Genomic DNA, 24,639 nt, shown 5'->3' on the forward strand with positions numbered 1-24,639 from the left:
AGGCATGTGAAAAGTCACTGTGAGGAATTAAATGGGCATGCAAACATAAGGAACAGATTTTTGCAGTCAGCCCAGCTTGATCTGGATTGCCTTTGCTTTTCATACCCTGCAGAGTATTCTTTGTCCCTTTTTCATCATTGCCCTATGTCCCCCTCAAACTGTTCCACCACATGAGAGAAGTGAAGAATATCTTTACATCTCTAGGCAAGGTCATCATGCTTCTCTTCTAATTTCACTATCCATGTGAATGTAAGAACATCTATCACATGAGCAAAGGAAGAATGTCCAGGGTGGCTAAGGATACATCTCCAGAGATGCAAGGCAGCTCATTGGGAACCCAGAAAATCTGAATCCACCTTTTAACCAAAAGTCCTGCTTCACCATGTACATCCTGAAGCCCATGCTCCAAAGCTTTCCTTTAACAGCCTGTCCACCTTCTCTAGTACCAGGACTGTAAGGATTTTTTTAAGCATCAGGTCAAATAGTTCTCATTTTGCCTGACAAAAAAGCACCAGAGCTCAATCACCACCAAGTCCTTGACAATCATTCAAAAAACCCCAAGCAAAGAGGCACAAGGGGAAGTAATCTATGTTCATTCTTGTATAAACTATACATCTACCAAATTCACCTTCCTTACTTCCTTATGATACACTTCCCTTAGTGTGACCATTTTTCATTCCTGTCTTTTGTTGTTTAGGTGTGTCTCCATTGTTTAGTGTATATCTGTACTAGTACTGTGCTTACATCAATGTATTCTTCCTCCACTGCATTTACTTACCCTTTCCCCCATTCTTTGTTGTTAACAGTTTGCAGCAGGTTTCTTAGCATCTTGTTCCTACACAGATGTTGTGAGTTTCATCATTATTCCCTATCCTTTTTTTCTTTATTTTCCCCATCTGTTGGTCACCTCTACCAGTCTCACTTTTGAAAACATGCTCTGTCTGTATTTCTATGTATATATACTATTGCTTGTGTTTTTATTGAGCCTCTATTACACATTTGAGAGGAAAACAGCAGACTTTTGCTTTCTTTTTTTTAATTTTCATTTTTTTCATATGTGCATATGTTTGTGTCATTTCTTACCCTTTCCCCCCACCACCTCCCTTTCCCCTCCCCCCCTCCCTCCCTTACCCCCCTCTTACCCCTTGCTACCTGGCAGAAACTATTTTGCCCTTATCTCTAACTTTGTTGAAGAGAGAGTATAAGCAATAATAGGAAGGACCAAGTGTTTTTAGTAGTTGAGATAAGGATAGCTATACAGGGAGTTGACTCACATTGATTTCCTGTACATGTGTGTTACCTTCTAGACACCTAAAAAACTAGATAGTATTTGTTGCTCTCAACACAGAGAAACTAAAGCAGATACTTTAAAGCAACTGAGGCCAATAGGAGAAGGAGACCAGGAACTAGAGAAAAGGCTAGTTCAAGACTTTTGCTTTCTTAACCTGACTAATGTCACTAAAGATGATGTTTTCAATTCCATCCATGTTCCTGCAAAGGACAAAATTTATTCATGTATGAATAAAACAACACTGTATGTAAACCCCACATTTTCTTAATCCACACATTAGTAGCAGGGCACCTTGGTTGTTTCGATACCTTGATTCTTGTCCCTAATGCTGCAATACACATGGTGTGGAAGTTTCTTTATTGTAACCTGAGTCACATTCCTTTGGTTATATCCCTGCAAATAGTTTTCCTGATAAGTGGACAGTTCTATTTTTAGATTTTTTAGAAGCCACCATATTCTTTTCCATGGTGATTATACTAATTTACATTCCCACTAATAGTGTATAAGATTTCTACCTTTCCCCACATTCCTGTTGAAATTTTTTCTTGTTGTTTTCTTTTATGACACCCATTCTAAAAGGAGTGAGGTGGTTTTGATTTACATTTCCTTTATGGCCAGGTATCTTGAGTATTTCTTCTTGTCTTTTTTTTTCTTTTTTAGAGATTTGGACTTCTTCCTTAGAAAAAGCCCTGTTCAGTTGATTTCCCCATTTCTTCACTGTGTCATTGATACTTTGGGGACTTTAGTTTGTTGAGCTCCCTATATATTCTTGGCATTAACCCCTTGTGAGATGTACAGCTGGCAAAGATTTTTTCTAATTCTGCTGGTTTTATGTCCATTAGTGTTTGTTTTGTGAGACTGGGTGTGTCAATGTTCAGTGCATATAATCCTAATTATCGTGTCCTCTTGATGATCTTCTTTGTCTCTTATGATTAATTTCAATTTGAAAGTTAGATTCTGCTTGCTTTTGGACTTCCTTTCCTTCACTTTAAGCCTGTGTAGTTCTTTACCACTGAGTTTTTGTAAGAAATAAAGGGTTGTGTCATATTTTTTAATTCAATCTTCCAGTCTATCTTTTTTGAATGGAGATTTGAGACCATTAGCATTCATAATTGATATGAAAAGTTATGGATTAGGTCCTGTTAGTTTGCTTTCTATGTGGTGTTTAATTATTTCCTATTCTCATTTTCTTATCTACTCAGCTTGAGAGTCTTTTCTTCCTGTATTTTCATATTCACATTTAGCTGTGTGCTGTGCCACATGTGCATTTCTGTATTAATAGTCATGTTTTCTTTACTTTTGTTTTTTGCAAAATAGTTTTATTTCTCCCTCAAATTTGAAAAATAACATTTCCTGTTTAGCTGTGATTTTCCTTCAGGGTATAGAATTCATCATTCCATGCCCTCCTTGATTTTAGAGTTCCTTTAGAGAAACCTGTTGTTATTCTCATGGGTTTGCCATTATATAGCACTTGGTGCTACCCTCTTTCAATGGCAAACAATTTTTCTTTGATCTGTGTATGTAATATTTTACCTGCAATGTCATGTGATAAAGGGAGCTTTTTTTGCAGGCTTGTTTATTTTGCTTCTCAAGGTCTGGGAAATTTTCTGCTATCCTTTATTGAATAGGTTTTCCGTGACTTGAGCTTGTTCCTTCTCTTCTTCTGTCCACTATTCATAGGTTTATTCTATCATTGGTGTTCCAGTGATCACTCCTGTTCCAATTTTGCTTAATTCTTATTTTATCTTTTTCTGCATCTGAATGATGTAATTCACCTATATTGCCTTCCAGCACTTAAATCCTAGCTTCAGTTTGATCTAGGCTATTGGTGAGGCTTTCAGCTGAGCTTTTTGTTGGGTTTTTGAGTATTACATTTCTAGAATTTTATCTTGACTTTTCAAAAAATGATTTCTAAATTTGTATTGAATTACTCTTTATCATCTTTCCTTTTCTTCCTTATTTTACTCACCTGTTCATACCTATTATCTTAGATTTCATTCAGACTTTTATTCATGTTCTCTTCAATTTTTAAAATTCAGTGTACTGGAAATTAAAGTCAATGTCTTGTGCATGGTACTCAACCCAAACTCTAGTCAGTAGTGCCAGACATCGTATTATGCTATTCAACTGGGGATGATTCTGGATTTCTCTAATAATACTTAGTGAAGCAACAACAGTTCATAAATAATCACATGAAAAGTGACTTTAGAATATCCTGGCATTTGTTCTCTCATTGGTTTGCATCTTGTCACCCTGAAAAGTTAACTTTCCCTAGTATGGACTAAAAATATACAAATCAATTTGTTTATTGTGAAGTTACTCCTCCTTACCTCTTGTCACTCACACTGCTCTGACTCATTCAGCATCTGACCAAAGCAGACTACTTACCATTCCACAGTATCTTACCCAATCCCTGGCTGTTTTCAGACTTGCTTTCCTGCAGTTCTTCAGATATCAACTCATATTTGTTGTATCAAAAGCTTATAATTTTTGTAAATGTTTAGTACTTGATTGTTTTGAAGAAGTTAAGAAACTGACAGTGCATGTAATTATAGGTCTTAAATATGTGTAAACAATATTAAAATATTATTTTATTCAAAATTACATAATAAAATCAAATGTGATTCATTATAGAAATTAAACATTCATTAGAAAAGGTAAAGTGAGAAAAATAGTCCTTTGTTATGTAAAGATATTTATTTAACCATTGTTAAGGTTATTCTTTTGATAAAAACCTGTTCTTTTCACCAACACCTGTGAAACTTCAATAGAAATATATATTATATATATGGTACATAACAACAAAATAGTTATCTTCAATATATGGTATGAATATGTTGGAACATTTTATTTTTTTTTTCATATAACCTGGATTTATTAACTTTAAGTAACAATAATTTAAAGGCAGAAAAGGGTCCAATATTACAGGAATTGACACTGTACAATAAATGATGAAAACTGACCAGTGGTCAAACAACCAACATACATGTGATCAGTTAACAAATGGGACTAAGGATCAATGCAAATCATGCAGCATCTCCCATGTGACATCCTGGTTTTCTCTTCCCAAACAAAAGCAGATTGATTCAAGCTGGCTCTATTAACTTTAGTTTGTGCTTCCATTTGAATGGAACACACATGAATAGCTCATACAGCTAGTTTTCTACTCATGTTTAAGAATCCAGCAGGTGACATTTGTATTTAGGCAAATATTGGAATCATAGGGAGCAATGTCTTTATCAGTTATGAGCTTCAAAATAATACTGGGTGAGTGATTTTTTCCAAAGTACAAATAGGTAAAGTCTAAAAGGACATATCTAGTAAAAACTATTTTCTAATTTAAGAAATGTGGCATAGATCAAGTCAACACTACCTACTCAAAAAATAACTAAAATAAAGACAAGTTGCAGGAGAGCCAATTTCAGTCCTGGCTTGACCACTTCACAGAGGCAAGATGTTAGGTGGGCCGTTTTGTTCAATAATTTGAAAATCTGTAATACTACCTGAGATCCCACCTACAAAGCCCTTTCAAAGAACCATTCATATAACTAGAAATCGGGCAAAGTACAAGTGTGTACAATTTGAGAAACAAAATATTGCCCTTGACACATATTAAGAACAGGCCACTAGCATGCCTTAATTCCTAATGAGTGAAAGTTCAGAAGCACCTTGCTCTGAAAGGCATGGCACACCTTGGCTGGGGCAGGAGATGCCATGACACTGTACCTGGTCTATGGATAAAATAAAACACATCCTGCCCTCTGTTGGCACCCCCACACTATTATCAAGGTATCCACAGGGTGCACTTGAAAGCTGATTAGAGTATTTCAATTCATTAAAGAAAACAAAGCTGAGAAATTACATGCTTCGTTGTCTCAAGTTTAATTTCTTTTAGTCACTTGGCATATTTTGAATTGGCTACCATTAGTGGTAAATAGAACACTTTGTATTTGGTATAAAAACCAAATAAATAAGGCTTTTCCCTCAACAGTACAATGTTTGTGTACAAAGTGCCACTTTTATTTACAAACTAGTTAAGTAAACTTTTAAAGTCTGCCTTGAAGCAGTGAGGCTGATATCTAGTGCTATGAAGTCACACAGCCAGCCAGCCAGCTTGCAAAAGCCAACAGGACAAGAGCCTCCATAAGAGTCCAGGTAGCCTGTTTTAAAAATCCTTTTCCTTTCTAGGTGACAACACCACTACCATTAGTAATGTACAGGATTAATTCTGAGGTAGCTACACAGTTTTATAGATGCCGTCGATGAACCTTATGACAGTTCATGGTGTAGCTGGTTGATTTGCTTTGGCTGATTTTTTTTTTGGTAAATGTTGAGGGGGAAAAAAATCAGCAAAATAAGAGCACATGTTCAGTTCGTTTAGAAGTCAGCATCCAAGGTAAAAGAATTTTTGTAGGACTGGACATCACTCCCATCCGCTGATACTCGCCTACTCTCTTCTCAAAGAAGTTAGTCTTCCCTTCCAGAGAAATGTTCTCCATGAAGTCAAATGGATTCTCTACTCTGAAAACCTTGCTAAAACCCAGCTCCAGCATAAGCCTGTCTGCCACAAACTCAATGTACTGCTTCATTAAAGTGCAATTCATGCCAATAAGCTTCACGGGCAAGGCCTCCGGGAGGGACTCCTGTTCAATCCTAACAGCATTGATAATTATTTCTTTTACTCTCTGCTCCCACGGTTTATGTAACAGGTGTTTGAACATCAGGCAGGAAAAGTCACAGTGTAAGCCCTCATCCCTGCTAATAAGCTCATTGGAAAACGTGAGCCCTGGCATTAGTCCTCGTTTCTTGAGCCAGAATATTGATGCAAAAGAACCAGAAAAGAAGATTCCTTCCAAGGCGGCAAAGGCCTTTCTCCATAGGTGGCCTCTTTGTCCCCAATCCAACGCAAGGCCCAGTCTGCCTTCTTCTTCACACAAGGCATTGTTTAAATGGCATTGAAGAGAAATTCCCTTTCTTTGGGATCTTTAATGTAAGTGTCAATAAGGAGACTGTACATTTCAGAATGTATGTTTTCCATGGCAATTTGGAAGCCATAGAAACAGCGGGCTTCTGTAATTTGCACTTCTTGGCTAAATCGCTCCACCAAATTTTCATTCACTATGCCATCACTAGCTGCAAAGAAAGCGAGAACATGAGATATGAAGTATCTCTCCTCCGGCTTCAACAGCTCTCAGTGCTGGATGTCCTTGGAAAGATCCACCTCCTCAGCTGTCCAGAAGGAAGCCTCGGCCTTATACATCTGCGGGACGCGGACGGAGAGCATGGTAGTGGCTGTGGCTGCGTCTAAGGAAACGAAGAAAAGCAGCAGCTGGAACCCGGTACACTCTGTTGGAACATTTTAAAATAGCATTTTTTATTGGTCAGAAGAAAATAAAAGCTGTGGAAGATCTTGATGACTCAGCTTCAGTATCTGAAATAGTCACAGACTATTGTGAGCAGCCTCGGCCTAATTACAAAGATGTTGTGTAGGTAAATAAACAAAATAGAATGAAGTGTAAAGTTGGGGGATTGCATAAACATAAGGTCTTTTAAGATATATTGTAGTAATATGTACACATACTGATTAGCACTGAACCATAGGGCATTAACGTGTTATCATGTTGTTTTTGTTTGCATTCAAATATGCATTTTTTTAAAATTCAGATCTGATTAAGCTAACCCCTTGCTTAAAGCCCAACTATTTCTTTTCATTGTCTTGAGATTAACATCTCACTCTTACTATTACTACTTTATTCTGCATTTCCTTTGTCCCTTGTTATGTCTTTGATGTTTGTTCTTGCAACAGATCATTTTGTTTTCAGTAGCTTTACAATGTATGCTGGATATATGATGAACTGCACTTATAAAAATTGTGTCATTTGATAAGCTTTGACTTACATGCTAAACAGGTATTTAAATACCATTAAAAAGATGGTTAACAAATCTGGCACCCAAAAAAGTCTTTTCTTCACCCATTCCATTCCATATATTAATTATTTTCTAAGTATTTCTCCAAAGCATTTGGACCATTTTCAGTTCACATCTGTGATAAATGCAAGTTCCAACTTGTCCAAATGTTCCATAACACAAAGTGTGTTTTTTAAATTTTAGCAATTATTTAATGAGTGTCTATTCTGCATATCAGTATGTTTTAATATCTAGCAATGTTCTGCATCTTCATGTACTTACTTTCCATTTGTATTGAACTATCTTTTTGAGTTCTTTTCACTTTTTAAAATTAGTTGCTTGCTGTTTGTTCAGTTCTAAGAGCCACTGTACATTTCTGATAACACTTCCTTATCATCAGTATTTTTAGTAGGCTCTTCCCTCAGTTCGTGGCTTGAAAATTTCCCTCTTTTTATTGTTTTTCTTGCTTGGGTGTTTGGTTTTCAGTGCTGACATCCAGCATGAGGTCTCAGTGCTCTTTCACTGAGCCACACTTCCAGGCCTATTTTTCTGTCCTATAAATAAAAAAATTAATTTTTGTGTATTATCTATATAAAATAATATGCTTCATTATAATACTTAATTCATAAATAAAGTATGTTTTTACATTTGCTCCATGTATTTATCCTGTTAACTGTATCTTTTGAGGGTACTTGGGTTTGAACTCAGGGCTACGCACTTGCAAGGCACAAACTCTACCAGCCCTATCTGTCTTACATTTTGATCTATAATCCATTTTAAATTCATTTATATATATAAATGAAGTATGGCCTGAAGTATGGATCAACATTCATTTCGTGGACACAATTATCCAATTCCTCCAATACCATGTGTCAGAAAGGCTGTGCTTTTCCTGCTGAACTGTCATTGTGCTTTTGTCAGAAGTAAGTTGGCTATTTGCCTGTAGGTTTGCTTCTGTCCTTTCAATTGTATTCCATTTACTTATATTTCTTTCTTTACACCATTATCTCATGGTTTGATTGCAACAGATTTGTAATAATGAAAACACTCTCTTATCCCTGCTATTTTGTTGATGATTTTTCACTTCTTTTGTATATTGTCAATACTTTACATTTCTGTACATTGTTTAAAAATTGAGTATGCCGGAAATTAAAGTTAGAGTCTTGTGAATGGTTCTCAAGAACTCTAAGACACTGCAACTCATGAACTCCATAGGAGTGTTAGAGTCAGATTTTCATTTAAAAACATGTCTTCTGGCCTTCAGAGAATTTTAGATTGGTAAGAATTAATCTAACAATGAAACTTTTGAGTCTTAAAGTCTATATGTAGTTAAATAGGTGGCATTTAATTTTCACTGCAATACTTTGTGGCTTTTATTGTATAAATTTTTCCACATTTTATCAGTTTTATTTACAGTTCAGATAGTTTGGTAAAGTTAAAGATAATATTTTTTTGCCTATTTTGAAACGCATTTATTTTATTCAAAACAGAGTTAACAAATTTGTTGAGTACAGTTTTATCCTGTACTTGCCTTGGTTTCTCTTCATTCTCTCGTCTCAGGGAGTCTAGTAGACTCCACTTGTATTCCTTCTTCTTCATGATAGCCTGGAGACACTCTCATAACAGGAAGCTATAACACTGGGGGTGTTATACTTCATTTATTTCCCATCAAGAAGGGATCATTGTATCCATTGTCTGAAGTAATTTCTTAAATTTTTTTCTTTATGTATTTTTGTTGGTTTTAGTTTTGGTCATTTCAGGTAGGAATATATATCAGTACCTGTTCCTCCATCTTTGATAGAATCAAAAGCCTCAAAAAATTCTGTAGATACTCTAGAATTCCCTTTACCCTCTGTCTGGTTAATTCCTGTCCGTCCTTCATTTCTAAATTAACTTTCTTTGCCTCAGGACAATCCTTCTGATGATGTAATCACAGAAGTCTATTTTTTCATAGCATCTATCAGAATTTGTACTGGTCATTTTGTTTTTCTTTCTCTTCCACAACATATTTAGCTTAATAAGACCAGGTTCTGATCTGTTTTATCTGCAGAGCTCTGTATAATGTATTACACATTGTAGGCCCTCCACATTTGTTTAGCATACAGAAGAATGAGCATGAACATATGGACTACTACATATACAGAAGTAAAATATATTTTTGTTTCTATGTTGTTTTCTCCCTGACAAAGATTCTGGTGGCCTATTGAGTTTCTGGGATGCAGTTCATTTAAGTGAAAAATCTAATAAAACTTAACAATTATCAGTGTGAACTACTCACAAAAGATACTAAAAGTATTAAGTAACATGAGTGATGCATAAAAATATTTCCAGAAATAAAAGAAATGAAATCTAAGTTAGAGACTGAAATAATGGAATTGAACAAAGTCTGGAATTTGAGGTATTATGAAGAAATGTTTCAACTCTTTGATTTATACATTTGTATGAAATTTTTAAGCTGCTAAATAACTTCTGGCATTTTGCAGGGACAGAGTATCTTAGTTTTGTGCAATGTGAAATTCTTGCAAATAGCCTGACAATTTTTAAACTGAGAATCTGTCCAATAGTTCAATTCATATTCTCCCAAGTCATGATTCTAATGGCTGAGTAGGAGGCACAGCGTTTAGCAATTCTGCTTATTTGGTAATGATCATTTTGGGTTTTTGTTCATGTACTTGTATTAATGCTACAAGGCATAGTGTTTGTTTAAATGTGTATATCTTTCTGATTATTTTGCATAAATTTTTCAGTATAGAATTATTTGCTTAAAGTTATAGGAACATTTAGAAAATATTTTGGTCAATATAGGTAATTTTTCTCAATAATTGTAGGATATTGATTGATAAGTTAATTAAGTCATTCCATGTGTTCAGATATAGCTTCAAAACTTCAATTTGCATGTCACATTGTAAAAATATTGCATACTGATATTTTTTAAAGCAGGGAATATACATGTGCAGTCTTTAGCTGGATTTTTGGCAGTGCTGGGATTTGAATTGAGTGCATTGTGCTTGCTAGACACTCTACCACTTGAGCCACACCCTTTGCCCTTTTACTGGAACTTTACAACTTTTTTATTAATAATTGGAATTGTTCTAATTTTTTTAAGTCTTGGCAAATAGAATTATTAGAAATCCTTGCTCTTTATGAATATTTAGAGGGATCAGTCTCTATCCTTGCATAGGAAGAAAATAAAGAAAATGGAGATGGAGAATGGACCTCCACAGCATCTGTGAATAAACCTGTGTCCATAAAATTCCCTTCAGTAACTGGTGGTCAGCTGCAAGAGATGGATGAATGGAGTTCAAGTGAAACAGTCCAGGTGGAAGAAATGTAAAGACTATTAATTCTTTCTTTCCCTGTGAAGTGATGTTAATGGGAATTCATTTTCTGGGAATAAAACAGATAGTGTGGTCTGAAGACACAGCAAGAGAATATTCAACTATACCAATGCTGCTGAAATGTTGGTTAAGATGAGAACAAGAGACTTTCCCAAACAGCAGGTTGGATAAATGGTCGGCATAGGAGTTCAGCTGTATCTGATGAGTGTAGACAGCATCTTGAGAATTTTGACTATTAAAAACAACAGTAGTGGTTAACAAATGAAGAACAGTGTGAGGTATAAGAGCTTTCCTTTTAAAATGAAGCTGTCAGAATACACTTGTATGCCATTGAAAACAATCCAGTAGAGAATCATAGATTCAATTAAATTTAGTTTCTACATCTGAGAATCAGGAAACCTCACACATCATCGTGGAGAATTTGTAATAAATGAATTGTTCTTTGAACTCTTCTTGTGTATATGTATTAATACTAGAGTATAATATTAACAATATATGTGAAGAAATTGCCATATCTGAAATGGAATAGAAATGGAAATCCTAATGTAATTGAACATGTAAATGATGACCAAAAATTGACCATCAGGCACAGTGCTTTTAAAAAATATGTTAAAATACGTGTAGACACCTAGGTCATACTACAGAGGATTTACTCTTTCTTTGTCACTTTCCAGCATCATCATGAGTACCTGTGATTTTGCAAGGTACTCTAGATTATCTGGTGGATTTGTTTAATAGTTGTGTAGTTTCTTGATAAAGGGGAAGATCTTATATTCATATAATTGAAAAATAAATTAGCAGAGATTATTGCTTTTAATTTATAAAGTGTTAAGTAATGAAATCTTGTCATTAACTTGTGTTGTGTGTTGCATATATATTTGTTAAATGATTCACCCAACGGTTTAATAGATGAATGATGCTTGTTGATGAATTTGTTTAGAACAAAATAAATCTAAATTTGTTGAGAAGAGTGTTCCAAAAGTATCTAGGCATAAAGGCTATATTCACACATGGGATGGTAGTATGGATTCATCTGTTACTATATCACTTAAAATCCATTAAATTTTGCTTTCACAGCACATTTTTAAACATATATTGTGAAGGCCTAATTCATTGGCTTAAATCGTGAGTCTGCCACTGTGCAGCTGTATGGAATTAGCTAAGTCACTTGGCATTTTTTTTGCTACATGTTTTGTACCTCACAAAATTGTAAGGATTCAAATGAGTTTATCATGTGTACAGTGCTTAGAATAGTACAGTGGAGTACACGCATAATAGGTCCTGAGAATGTAAATTACCATCATCATGAAAGTGTTTTCCATCTTTATACAAAGCCTCATGCTTGTAATCCTAGCTAATTGGGAAAGAGATTGGGAGGATCATGGTTCAAGACTTGAGAAGACAAAAAGTTTGTAAGAACCTGTCTCAACCAATGAAAATCTGGGAATACTGGTGAGTGCCTGGCATCACTAATATTCGTGAGGGAAAAATAGGAGGATGGCAGTCCAGGTCTGCTTGATCATAAACACAACACCGTATTCAAAAACTATGTGAAGCAAAAATGATTTGGATCTTACTCAAGAGGTAGACTGCCAACAGGCTCAGTGCCCACAGTTCAAATCCTAGTACCACTAAACAAACGTTTCCCTCACAAAGAACTTAAATAATATTTTCCGAGTGAGGTTTAAGGTCAATAAAATTTGTGGGTGTTCTTTTTGTTGTGTTTAATGACAATAACAAACAAACTAGGTACATTTCTCTGTATCAAATAATGCAAGTAACATGATGATTTTCCTTTTGTCTTCACTGCCAGAAATTTTGCTTGAAACTTAATTTGTTTATTATTAGCACTATTACTCTTTGTCACTTAAATTTCCTTTCTGTTTATAGCTGAATTCATCTTGTGGAAAATACAATTGTACTTTAAGCAACCTGTAAACTTTGAATAGAAGTAAATTATGACTGCAGATATTTTGTATTAATAGACAAGATTGTATTTTGCATACTTACTTCTTGCCTGAAAAGATTTTATTTTATGTTTTAGTCTTCCAAGGAAACCATCTGAAGAAAAGCACAAGGTATTGCTAAAAAAACAAATAAAAAGTATGGATTGGCAGAGGGATTTGAGTCACCCCATGACCCTGAGCAGCTGCACAGCACTGCAGGCCTATTGACCATCAGACCCTGGGAGGAGTCCCAGCTGTGTCAGCTGACATCAGCACAACTGCAGCTGTAAGCAGTGAGTTGGAGACACAGCAACCCACTTCTTCTCCAGACCAAGCCAGGGGCACCTGCCTGGATTGCAGGCCTTTGTGTTCCCTCATGAGCTTGACTGCAAGAAAGGACAAGACCCCTTGTTCCTTCCTATTAATGCTTATACTGTCTCTACAACAAAATTAGAGATAAGGGGAAAATAGTTTCTGCTGGGTATTGAGGGGGGGGAGCGGGAGGGGGTGGAGTGGGTGGTAAGGGAGGGGGTGGGGGCAGGGGGGAGAAATGAACCAAGCCTTGTATGCACATATGAATAATAAAAGAAAAAAAAAAAGAAAGGACAAGAAGAGCATAGGAGGTAAGCATTGGAATTAAAAAGACCGTTCAGTGTAAGAAAGGGATGTGGCTTATCGAGAGGAGAGATGCCTAGGAAAACATAATGCAGTCAAAAGAAATTCCAAGAAATCACTGCACCTGAAGGTATTGGAGAGACTGGAGTTTAATTTTGTTGAAAGAGAAAATGGTTTAGAGATCTCAAAATGTCCAGGTCCTGGTGAAGTTCCAGGAGAAGACATTGAATATACAGTAGACCTTAAGAACAGTGGCGGACCACCCAAGTCACAATGGTCCTACATCCAACTTACTTGCAGAGTTAGCAGAATAGCAAGAGTGGAAAAGAATGAGTGTTTGGAACATGCTCCGGAGACTAGGCAGAAAATTTCCACTATAGGCTCCACTCAGAGAGGTTCAAATTTTACTATGTGCAGGGAATATGTGGGCATCTACCACACTCTCCCAACCCTCCTATGCAGGAAGCAGACAGGGAAGATACTGAAAGCTACCATGTAGAACAAAGTAGACAAGTGACCTGGAATATGTATCAGGACCGCAAGCCACAATTTTGCAGGGATCCTCCTCTTACCAAAGACAGCTTGGTGAGGAAGGCAAAGGAGGCTGAGGAAACACAGGACATGAGTCCAAGGGCTGCTGCCTGAAATGTAGCTTCAGATACCAATGCAGAAACTCCGAAACACATAATGGACAGAGGATAAAGTGACTAAAACAACAGTTTCATTGGCTGAAATTCCTTAGCTCCCTAGGCTCAGGAAGGGATAGAGGGAGGATGAATAAATGCAGGCCTACCATTCTTACCATCACCTTGTTTAGTCACACAACAAAAGCAAGGAATATGAAATCCCAGTAATAACAAACGAACAAAAATCTGACCTGGAAACCTTCAGTGCTTTCTTTATACCTATGGATCCAAATCACTAAAGGAACTGTATTACGTGTATGACATGGGGTTTCATTATTTTCACAGAAAAAAAATCTGTCTTTTGCAATGACAAATAGATTTTTGTTTTAAACCTTGGTTTATCTCAGAACACATTTAAAAGGTGTTAAATTGTTTCACATCTGGTTAATTTGATACATTTAAGAATTTCATTTTAAATCAAAATAAAAGTTTTCACTTTTTTTCTAGTAAAAATAAACTGCAAACACCTGTAAGTGTAGGTCTTAAATAATTGTAAATACATCAAAATAATATTTTATTGAATAATACATTATAAAAGGTAATTTGACACACAAAATCTAAATTTAAAATGCATTAGAATGTATAAAGTATAAAATAGTCTTCTGTTTTGTAATGACATTTATTTTGAAGAATCAATTAAAAATAAATTTATCCTTTTGAGGAAAATCAGATGTTTTCAGAAGTTTTGTCTGCCTTTGCTTATACATTTTTAGATTAGAAGTATAACTACCATTTCTGCTTATTTAGTGTATGTCATGAATATTTTGAGAATGTTTTAAAATAGCATTATTTATTTTACAGGTCAGAAAACAAATAAAAGCTCTGGAAGACTTTGGTGAATTAGCTAAGTCTTTGGAAAACACCTCAGGGTATTTTGAGTAGCCTTACCTTAAGAATAAAGATGTCCTATTTGCAAATGAACAACTTACATTGGTGTGGTAACTTAGCATATTGCATAAACATAAGGCCTTTTAAGGTATATTGTATTACATGTGCACATGTTGCTTAACTGTGTGCCACCATACACCGGTGTGTTATAATGTGATTTGTGTTTGATTATATCAAAGTAGTCTTAGCTAAGGTTAAACCACTCCCTTCTCCAGCTTTATCCTTCAACTCTCTGGGTTGAAAGTAATTCTTAGGGGTTTGTTTTTGCAACAGAGCATTCTGTTTTCAATAGACTCACTGAGGCATTTCTGATATACTACAAACCCTGTATATATAAAGTGTGTCATTTGATAAGTCTTACTGTGAATTAAAAACATACTTAATCACCATAATCTTGGTAGATTACAAATCCATGTCTCTTTGTGCCAATTTATAGTTCCCTATTAAGAAATTGCCTTTTATACCATTTTCAATGTGCATCTCTAGTGCATGACATCTCCAGTTCCTCTTTATCTTCCAAAGCACCTACTATTATTTTTTCAAAATATTGTAACAGTTTTAATGGTTGTCTACTGTCCATATTATATTGTTTTAATGACAAATAATGGTGTGTATCTTCTCATGTGCCTACTTTCCATTCTTATACATTTATTCTTTGGTGAATGGTAGTTTCAAATCCTTTTGGCCTTTAAGAAATTAGTTCTTCACTGTTTGTTGAATTTCAAGGATTAAATATATATCGTAAATGCCATTTCTATATCTGCTGTATTTTAAGAATTTTTTCCCTCAGTTTGTGGCTTGTTTATTTTCCTCTTTTTGTCATTTTTACTGTCATTTTCTATTTATTTTTCAGTGCCTCTGATCCTAGCCAGTGTCTCAGGCATGCTAGGTAAGTGCTCTTTTACTGACACTCACCACCAGGCCCATTTGTATTCTTCTTTGGTCCTTTCTATAAGTAACTATTATTTTGCATTTTGATCTCTCACAGTAGAAAGTTCCAGTATGACAGTTTATATATGCATAAGGTATGTTTATTTTAGTTACCCTCCATATTTATCCTCTTTTTGGGAATGATTGGGGTTAGAATTCAAAGCCTCAGTCTTGATAGGCAGGTGTTCTATCATTTGAGTTCTGTCCCAGCTTTTTTTTTCTTTAGGTATTCAGATAGGACCTTCTGTTCTGCCCAGGGCTTGCCTTAACCTGTGATTCTCCTAACCCCTCCTCCCACAAAGCTAGGATCACACTGAGCTTATTGAATAAGATAGGGTCTCACTAAGGTTTTTCCTGAACTGTTCTCAAACTGTAATCTTCCCATTTGTCACCTTCCCCACTACCTGTGAGCTACTGTGCCAAGCTATTTATTATCTTATTTCTTTTGAAGAGTGGAAGTTTTAAATTTTGATGAAGTCCAATTTATGTGTTTTTATAACAATGGATTTTAAGTTTTTGTGTCATTATTAAGAAAAGTTTTTCCCATATAAGGTTACAATTTTTGGACATATTCTTTCTTCTACAAGATTTATGTTTTCAGCCTTAAATTTAGATCTGTGATCCATTCTGAAATTCTTTTATATGACCTGAAATGTGGATCCAATTTTATTTTGTGGAAATAGTTGTGTAATTGTAAAAGTACCAATTGTTGGAAAGGCTGTCTTTCTCGTTTGCACTGTCAATGTGTTTTTGTCAAAAATAACATTCATTTGGATGTAATATGCCCATAGCTTGTAATTAAGAATGTCTGTTAGTACTATTTTTAGTTTCTTGAGGAAACTCCAGTAGCAATATCCACATCTGAACTAATTTCCTTCTCCAGAAACAGTGCATAATATTTCCATTTTTTCCTGCAACCTAGCCAGCATTTATTGTTCTTTGTTTTCTTGATGGTAGTCATTCTGACTGGGGTGAGATAAAATCTTACTGTTGTGTTTACTGTACCTTTCTTCATTTATTAGCTGTTTGTACTTTTTGTTTGAGAACTGTCTGTTCAATTCATTTGCCCATTTATTAATTGCATTATTTGTTGTTTTGGTGTTTATTGTTTTGAAGTCTTTATATATGGTGGATGTTAAACTTTGTTAATCCATTGTCCCATGAATAGTATGTAAACACTTTCTCCCATTCTGTGGGTTTTCTCTTGATTCTGGCAATTGTGTGTTTTGATGTATAGAAGCTTTTCAATTTGATGCATTCCTATTTGTCAGTACTTACTCTTTAATAGACGAGCAAATGATGTCCTACTGAGAAAATACTGACTACACTTATATTTTCACATGATTTCCATGTAATTTCCTGTAGTTTCAAATTTTAAGTCTTACATTACAATATTTGATGTATTTTTATTGGCAGCACTAGTGTTTGAATTCATGGCCTCTGTCTTGACAGGCAAGGCACTGTACCAGTTGAACCTGGTCTAAAGCACATTTTGCATTCATTAATTTTTAAATATGGTTTCACTTTTCCCCCCATTTATAGTTCCTGAATTGTTGGAATGACAAGGTTATATCACCATACCCAGGTTTTAATTGGTTGAGATAGGTTTTCAGAGGGTGTTTGGCCAGCTGGCCTGAGATCCTTCCAGTGTCTGCTATTCTAGTAGCTAGGACTGCAGCCCTGAGCCACTGTACTTGGCAAGATATTTTTCATTATTGTTAGCATACATACATTGTGCCAATAACATGCTGTTTTTATTGTTATGGGTCTGTAGTACAGTTTGAATTTGGATGCTGTGATACCTCCAGCAATGGACATTTTGCTCAGAATAGCTTTGGCTATTTGAGGTCTTTTGTGTTTCCATATAAATTTTAGGACTGATTTCTCAATCTCTGTGTCATGGGGATTTTGATGGGGATTTCATTGACCATGTAGATAGCTTTTGGTAGTGTGGCTATTTTCACAATATTGACTCTGTTGATCAATGAGCATGGGAGATCAATTTCATCTTCTGATGTCTTCTTTGATTTCTTTCTTCAATGATTTATTGTTTTCTTTGTAAAGGTCTTTCATTTGCTTCATTAAATTTATTTCTAGTTCTTTTAAGGCTATTCTAAAGGGAATTGTTTGATTTATTTCTGAGTCTGTTAATTGTGGATATGTAGAAAAGCTACTGATTTTTTTCATTCATTTGTGTGTTCTGCTGCTTTGCCAATGATATTCATGATTTTTTTAGGTTTTTTTTGGTGTAGTTTTTTAGCATCTTTAAAGTATAAGATCATACCATCTGCAAATATGGGTATTTTGAATTTCTTCCCGAGTTGAATCCTTTTTATTTCTTGCTGCTGTCCTATTTCTCTGGCTAGGAATACCAAAACCATACTGAATAAGAGTGGAGAACGTGTACGTACTTGTCTCATTGCTGATGTTAGTGGAAATGGTTTCAGTTTTCCTCTGTTTAGTATAATGTTGGGTACATTTTTATTATGTATAACATTAATTATGTTGATAAAGATTTCTTCTATTCCTAGTTTCTTCAGTGTCTCTACATGAAAAGATGCTGAATTTAGTCAAAGGCTTTTTCTGTATCCATTGAGTTGATCATGTGATTTTGGTCTTTGGGTCTCTTTAAATGCTGGGAGTGTATGTGTGGAGTGTTGGTGTTAGTTCTTCTTTAAAGGCCTGGTAGAAATCAGCCACAGATCCCTCAGGTGATGGACTGTTCTTTGTTGAGTTGCTCTTTACTATTGCTTCATTTTCATTACTTGTTACGCATCTATTAAATGGTTAATATCTTCTTGGTTCAGTTTTGGTTTGTGAAATTTATCAAGAAATGTACCTATTTCTTCCAGATTTTCCAGGTTATTTTAATGTAAGTTTTCAAAGCATTCCCTAATGATTCTTTGTATTTCATTTATATTCATGGTAATGTTCTCCATTTTAACTTTAATGTTTTAAATTTGGGTCTTTTCCCTCCTCCATCTAGTTAGAGTATCTAGGGGTTTATCAATCCTGTCAATCTTTCAAAGAGACAACTTTTTGATTTATTCATTCTTTATACTTTTTTCATGTCAATTTGATTGACCTCAGGTCCTGATGTTTATTATTTCCTTTTATCTGCTAGCTTAGTTTTTGGCCTGTGTTTGTTTTTCTAAAGACTCCAGATGCATCATTAGGTTGTTTATTTGAGATCTGTCTGTTTTTTCTTAATTTAGGTACTCATTCCCGCAGCCTTTGCTATGTCCCACAGGTTCTGGAAAGTTGTGTTTTCATTTCCTTACATCATAGGAATTTTTAAAATTTTTTCCCTTATTTATTCAGTTGGTAGTCCTGCACACACACAGTTTTGTTGGATATCCTCATTTGGGGGAGGCTCTGAGGTTGGGTCAGAAGCACAGCTCACTGTTGCCATGGCTGTTATCCTTACAAACTCTGCTGCATGTTCAGCAAGTTCCTAGTTGTGTGTGTGGTTCCAGACTGCACCACATTCCCTGGGACTGCTGTGGACCCTGCTTCTAATCACCAGATCCAGCAACTTTCCACAGCAGGTTGCACATTGAGCACCACCTTGTTTGGGCATGGACCTCCTCTGTTGGTTCATGGGGAGAAGATTTCAGCTTCTTCTCCCCTATAGGGAAGCTTGCCCCTTGGCTCTGGGGCCAGCTGGAGTGCAAAGCTGTAAGCACATTCTTCACATACTGTATGACTTTTCTCCTTCTAGATTCAAACAGAGGTCTGGTCTCCTTCTGGATCAAACTAGCTGGCTGTTGAACTTCATATGTGTACTCTAGGACCCTCAGTTTTCTCCTCCTTTGACTGACGTATGTGAGAGGTCTGAGTTCTGGAGACTCTCAGCAATCTGCCATCTTGCCTCTTCTCCCAGTAAGATCTTTAATACATTTTTTATGATCATATTATTTTTGTACTGGGGTACAATGTGACATTTACAGAAGTAGTACTTTCAACATCTCTTAGATAAATTCACTCCGTCCATCTTTCTCCTTTATTTCTCTTACCCCCATTCTTAGAATAGTTTCAGCATGTCTCATTTCTCATATTCATACATAGTGCATATGGAAAAGAAAAAGTTGTGCTGTCTAATGCAAGCCAATCACAGTTAAGACAGTCACTGTCCAAAAAAAGGCCTTGCACTTAGTGTAAATCTTGTGGGACACCTGGGCTTGTCCCTCAAATGTGAAACTCTGTTGTTCACCAAGTCACCTAACTGATTTTGTGATAGAGGCTTTGCTTTAAATACCAGTTCCTGTGCATGTATTACCAAGGATGGACTTGCAAACATTTTTCTAATTTACTGTCAATTTTTTGTTTATCTGTGATTTTTGGCTGTCAAATATCTTTTTCTTGTTATTGAACTTTTTGAGTCTTTCTCTCTTTGAAATATAGCATATCATTTGTTGCCACGACTCTTTTCATTCACCATGTCATTTGGAGAAAGCTTGACTTTGCCATCTTGCTTGAAGCTTCTCTCACAATTTGATTTTTAAGTAAGACCATTCACACCTCTAATTCTTTTCTGAATTTCATTTTGTAATACAATTTAATTACTTATAAGAAGCTTGATCATTCCTGGTATTATTCTTATGATTTGTTATGGGAATATAACAGTGTTCATCTTTGGACTAATTTCAACTGCTGAAGCAAGAAAGTTTTTCTTTCCCATACTACAATGAAATATGAGTAGTTTTGGTCCTGATAATGGAATGGATCCTCTTCCTGGGTAAGCAGGAAGAAGAAAACTGTAGGCAGTTTCCTTTGATCTTTTCAGATTTGCCTTTTCATCAGTCTCAAATAATTTCCTGGCACAGAGAGTGTTACTCTGTTAATATCAAGGAGTGCCCTCTGTCTATCACCAGGTTTCTCTCCATGTACTGATGTCCTCTCTTCAGTTTTGTCCTGTGATTTCTACCTGCCTTGGTTTTGCCAGTCCCATCTTCATTATGCCAGCACTGATTCCTATAGACTCCAGTTCAGTTTGTTCTCTATTTCTGTTCCTTCTATCAGGAGTTATACTTAATTACATCCCACTCTGCAGGCATTATTACATCCATTGTGGGAGGACATAATATTACAACTTTTGCTTTACATATTTCAGGTGGATTACATACTTATGTATTATATGTATTATATATAATACATAATGTATTATATGTTTTACATATTTTGGTTGTTTCATGTAAGAATGTAAATCAGTACCTGCTCCTACATCTTTGGTTGAAGCACATAATGCCCTCAAAAATTTGTGTAGCTTTCCTAGAATTCCATCCAGTCTTTGCCTTTGTCAATTCCTTTTCATCCTTCAGTTCTCAGTATAGCTAACTGTTCCTCAGGACAATCTTTCTTGGCTCATTGTAGATCAAATTCCATGATGTGATAGCAGAACTCTGTTTTTTCAGTGTCTATCAGACTTTGTCTTTCTCTTCTGCAACACATTGAGCTAAAGAGCAGGGTCTTTTCTGTTTTATCTGAAGAGCTTAGTGTAATGTGTTGTGCATTGTGGAGACTCATTCCACATTTGTTCTGTGAATTGGAAGAGTAAGACTGAAAACATGCAGTATTTCATATACAAATGATGTCCTTTTTATTTCTATATGTTCTCCCTGATAGTTTCTAGTGGCCCAAACAAACACTGGGAAAGGGCAATGGAAGAGAAAAATTGTCAACTTGAAGTATTTGCAGAAGCAGTGAAAATTCAGATGAATGGACTACAAAAGGTATCAGAGACAAAAGAAGAGATAGCAAAGTTTAGCAATCACTACATAGAATGGCTTGAACACTGTGATTTAAGATTTTATGAAAAATATTTAAAGGTTTTACCTTATACTACATTTAGAACTGGGAATTGTAAGTTGCAGACTTGCCTTCTGGGGTTTTGCATAGGTGAACATTTCTTAGTCTTGTGGGAATTACCTGGAAAAAATATGACAAGTTTTTTTTAGCAGAATATACTTCAATTCATCAATGCATATTCTTCCAAATCACAATTTTAGTGTCTGTGCAGAAGCCCATATATAGGAGTCCTGTTTACTTCTCAATGAGATTTGGGATTCTTTTTCTTAAAGTTCTGTTATAATTAATGCTGTAAGAAATAGCATTCACATAAATTTTCTATATTTCTAATTCTTACTTTGTATCACGTCTTCAATACAGATTTATTTGTTTAAAGTGTAGGATGATTTAGAAAAGACTTTGCTTGATTTATGTAAATTGTTCTTAAGAAAATTTATATTAATTTACAATTTTGCCACAGAGTATGGAATTATCATTTTCTCACCAGAGTAACTTTTCAAAAACATGTGCAGTTGTATAGTTTTATTTTACATCTATTAGTCTTCACATATGTGAAATAAAAAGTTAAATGGAAAGAGAATAGTAATTAATTTACTCAGTATGTCTCTCGTGTATTGATAAAATTAGCTGATATATTTAATTAGTTGAAAGAACATACAGATTTCATTACTGAATAATGATAAAATCCTGTATTACTCCCAAGAGTGATTTTCAAATTGCTAATATAGTACAATACAATCAATAAGATAAATTGATGGACTCACAATAAAGAAAATGAGAGTGGTATAACAGATAACTCACTCCTTAGCCTAATAATAGTTAGGTTGTAGTACACATATTCCTGTTGTCAGAAAATCAACTTTAAGCACAATTTTGAACTATAAATTATTTTAGTCATACCTGCAATATTTTATGAAAATATGATTCTATTTCCAGTAAAGGGATTCTTTTATTATTTGTGAAGATAAAATTATACTTCCAGTTAATTTATAATTTGTGTATAAGTAATTTTTTAAAATATTAGTTAACTTTAAATTTTTTGTTTTAATTATGTGTGTATAGGAAAGATAACTTTCATCATGTGCATGGCAGAAGATTAAAAAATCTATTGCATATAATTTACTAGAGTTTCTTTGCACAGAAATTTGCCAATCAATAGAATTTTGTCATTACTAACTTGAAATTTTTATGGTATTTGGAAGAGTTTGATTTATGGCATTAAAAAGAAGAAACATAAAAGAAAATTACTTGAAATCAGGAAGAAAACCATTCTTCTTGGTTTTCTTCCATTTATATAGTATTTGCTGTAAAAATTAGTGGGGCTTTTGGTTTAAGTGACAATTGTGGCCCATTACTATATACCAAATGATGCAAATAGCATATGATTTTCCTTTTGCTTTACTGTTAGAAAGTTGTTGAATGTAAATTTTTGGTCACTTTAGTGGTTTTTTCTTTCTTTCATTTTCTTTTTTTGCATTATTGGGGTTAGAACTGGGGGCCAACACCTTGAGCCATTCTGTCCGCCCTCTTTTGTGTTGGATTTTTTCGAGAAAGGGCCTTGTGAACTACTTGCCAAGGGTTGCTTCAAACCTCAATCCTCCTGATCTCTGTCTCCTAAGTAGCTAGGATTACAAGCATGAGCCAACAGTGCCAGGCTTTAATGGTTTTGTCCTTCACTTAAGTCTACTTTCTGTTTGTAAGTGAATCCCTCTTGTGAAAAATAATGCATTTGAAATGACCTATCATCGTTATGAATAAGAAAAGCAAATTGTGACTGCAGGTATTTTCCATTAAAAGACAAGACTATTCATATTGTGTACTTGCCTAAAAGGATTTTATGTTTGTTTGTTTGTTTAGACCTAGAAAGAAAACACATAAGGAAAAGCATAAGACATTAATTTTACAAAATTTAAAAAAAGAACATAGTTAGGTTGGGATCAGGAGCAGACTGGACCCCAGAGCCCTGAGCAGCTGCACTGTGCTGCAGGTTCCTTGACCATTAGCCTAGGAGGAGCCACAGCTGCAGGAGCTGACGTTATACCACGACAATACAGAGCAGTGAGGCTGAGACACAGCCATCCACCACCCAACACGCTGTGCTGCCCAGGCCAAGCCCAGCACTAAGAGCATCATGTTCAGGGTGGAGGCCTGTGGGTCTCTCAACACCTGTGACTGCCAGCATGGACAAGAAGGTCATAGCAAGGAACGTTTTTAAAGCAGACTGTTCAATGTAAAAAATGAACATGCCAAGCAAGATGTATTACTGCCAAAAATAAAAACATCCAGGAAATAACTGCATCCTTCAGGAGATGAAATGACTGCAGGATTTAAGAAGAAGGTGTGAAGGCAGTAATTACAGAAGTCCTGCTGGAGTTTGAGTACAGGGCACTGCATATGCATCAGATTTTGTAAACTGTAAAGTCCATCCATGTTGAAAATGTCTTCCATTCAACTTAGGTATATAATTAGAGGAATAGTAAGTGTAGGGAAGACTGAGGGTTAAAAGAATGTTCCCAAGACTAGGCTGACTATGGCCACTCATGACCCCACCTGAAGCAGAGGTTCACATCTTACTATGCACAGGGAATGTGTGGGCACCTACCACACTCTCTTAACCCTCTTGTGCAGGAAGTAGGCATGGAGGGTGCTGAAAACCATTATGTGGAGCAATGTAGACCAGTGAGCTGTAATATGTAGGACTGTAGGCCACAATCATGCAGGGACCCTGCCATTGCCAATGACCACTTGGAGAAGAAGACAGGGAAGAGGATGAGGAAAAACAAGGACATGTGACCCAAAGGTTGTTGACTTAAAATTCAGTCCCACCAGAGCTTCAGTTGTCAGTGCAGATGCCCAGAAACCCTGAAGCACAAGAAGGCAAAGGGACTAAAGCTGCACTTTAACCAGCTGATGATTCCTCAGGTCCTGGGCCTTAGGGCGGTGGGAGGAGGAGGAAATGCAGCCAACATCCTCACCATCATACTGTTTAGTCACCCAGCAGGAAGAAAGGAGCATGAAATCCCAGCAATAGCAACTGAAGGAAAGGTCAGACCTGAAGGTCTTGCATGCTTGCTGTATGTCCACGGGCCAGATTACTAGAACTCACTGCTGTCTGTATGGTCTGTATAGACAGACAAATCTGTCATTTAAAGTCTGGTTGTTCTTGGAAAGCTTTTAAATTTTTAATTATCTAGCCTACTTGATATTTTTGAACATTGAATTTTAAATTT

At 35.6% G+C, this 24,639-nt stretch overlaps 1 pseudogene; it reads right to left on the reverse strand.

Annotated features, from left to right (window-relative positions):
• Positions 1–5,668: 5,668 nt before the first annotated feature.
• On the reverse strand, positions 5,669–6,551 carry LOC109678329 (ribonucleoside-diphosphate reductase subunit M2 pseudogene; annotated as a pseudogene).
• Between the last annotated feature and the right edge of the window lie 18,088 nt (positions 6,552–24,639).

The sequence above is a fragment of the Castor canadensis genome, chromosome 15, assembly GCF_047511655.1.
Source record: "Castor canadensis chromosome 15, mCasCan1.hap1v2, whole genome shotgun sequence".
In the NCBI taxonomy this organism is placed as follows: domain Eukaryota; kingdom Metazoa; phylum Chordata; class Mammalia; order Rodentia; family Castoridae; genus Castor; species Castor canadensis.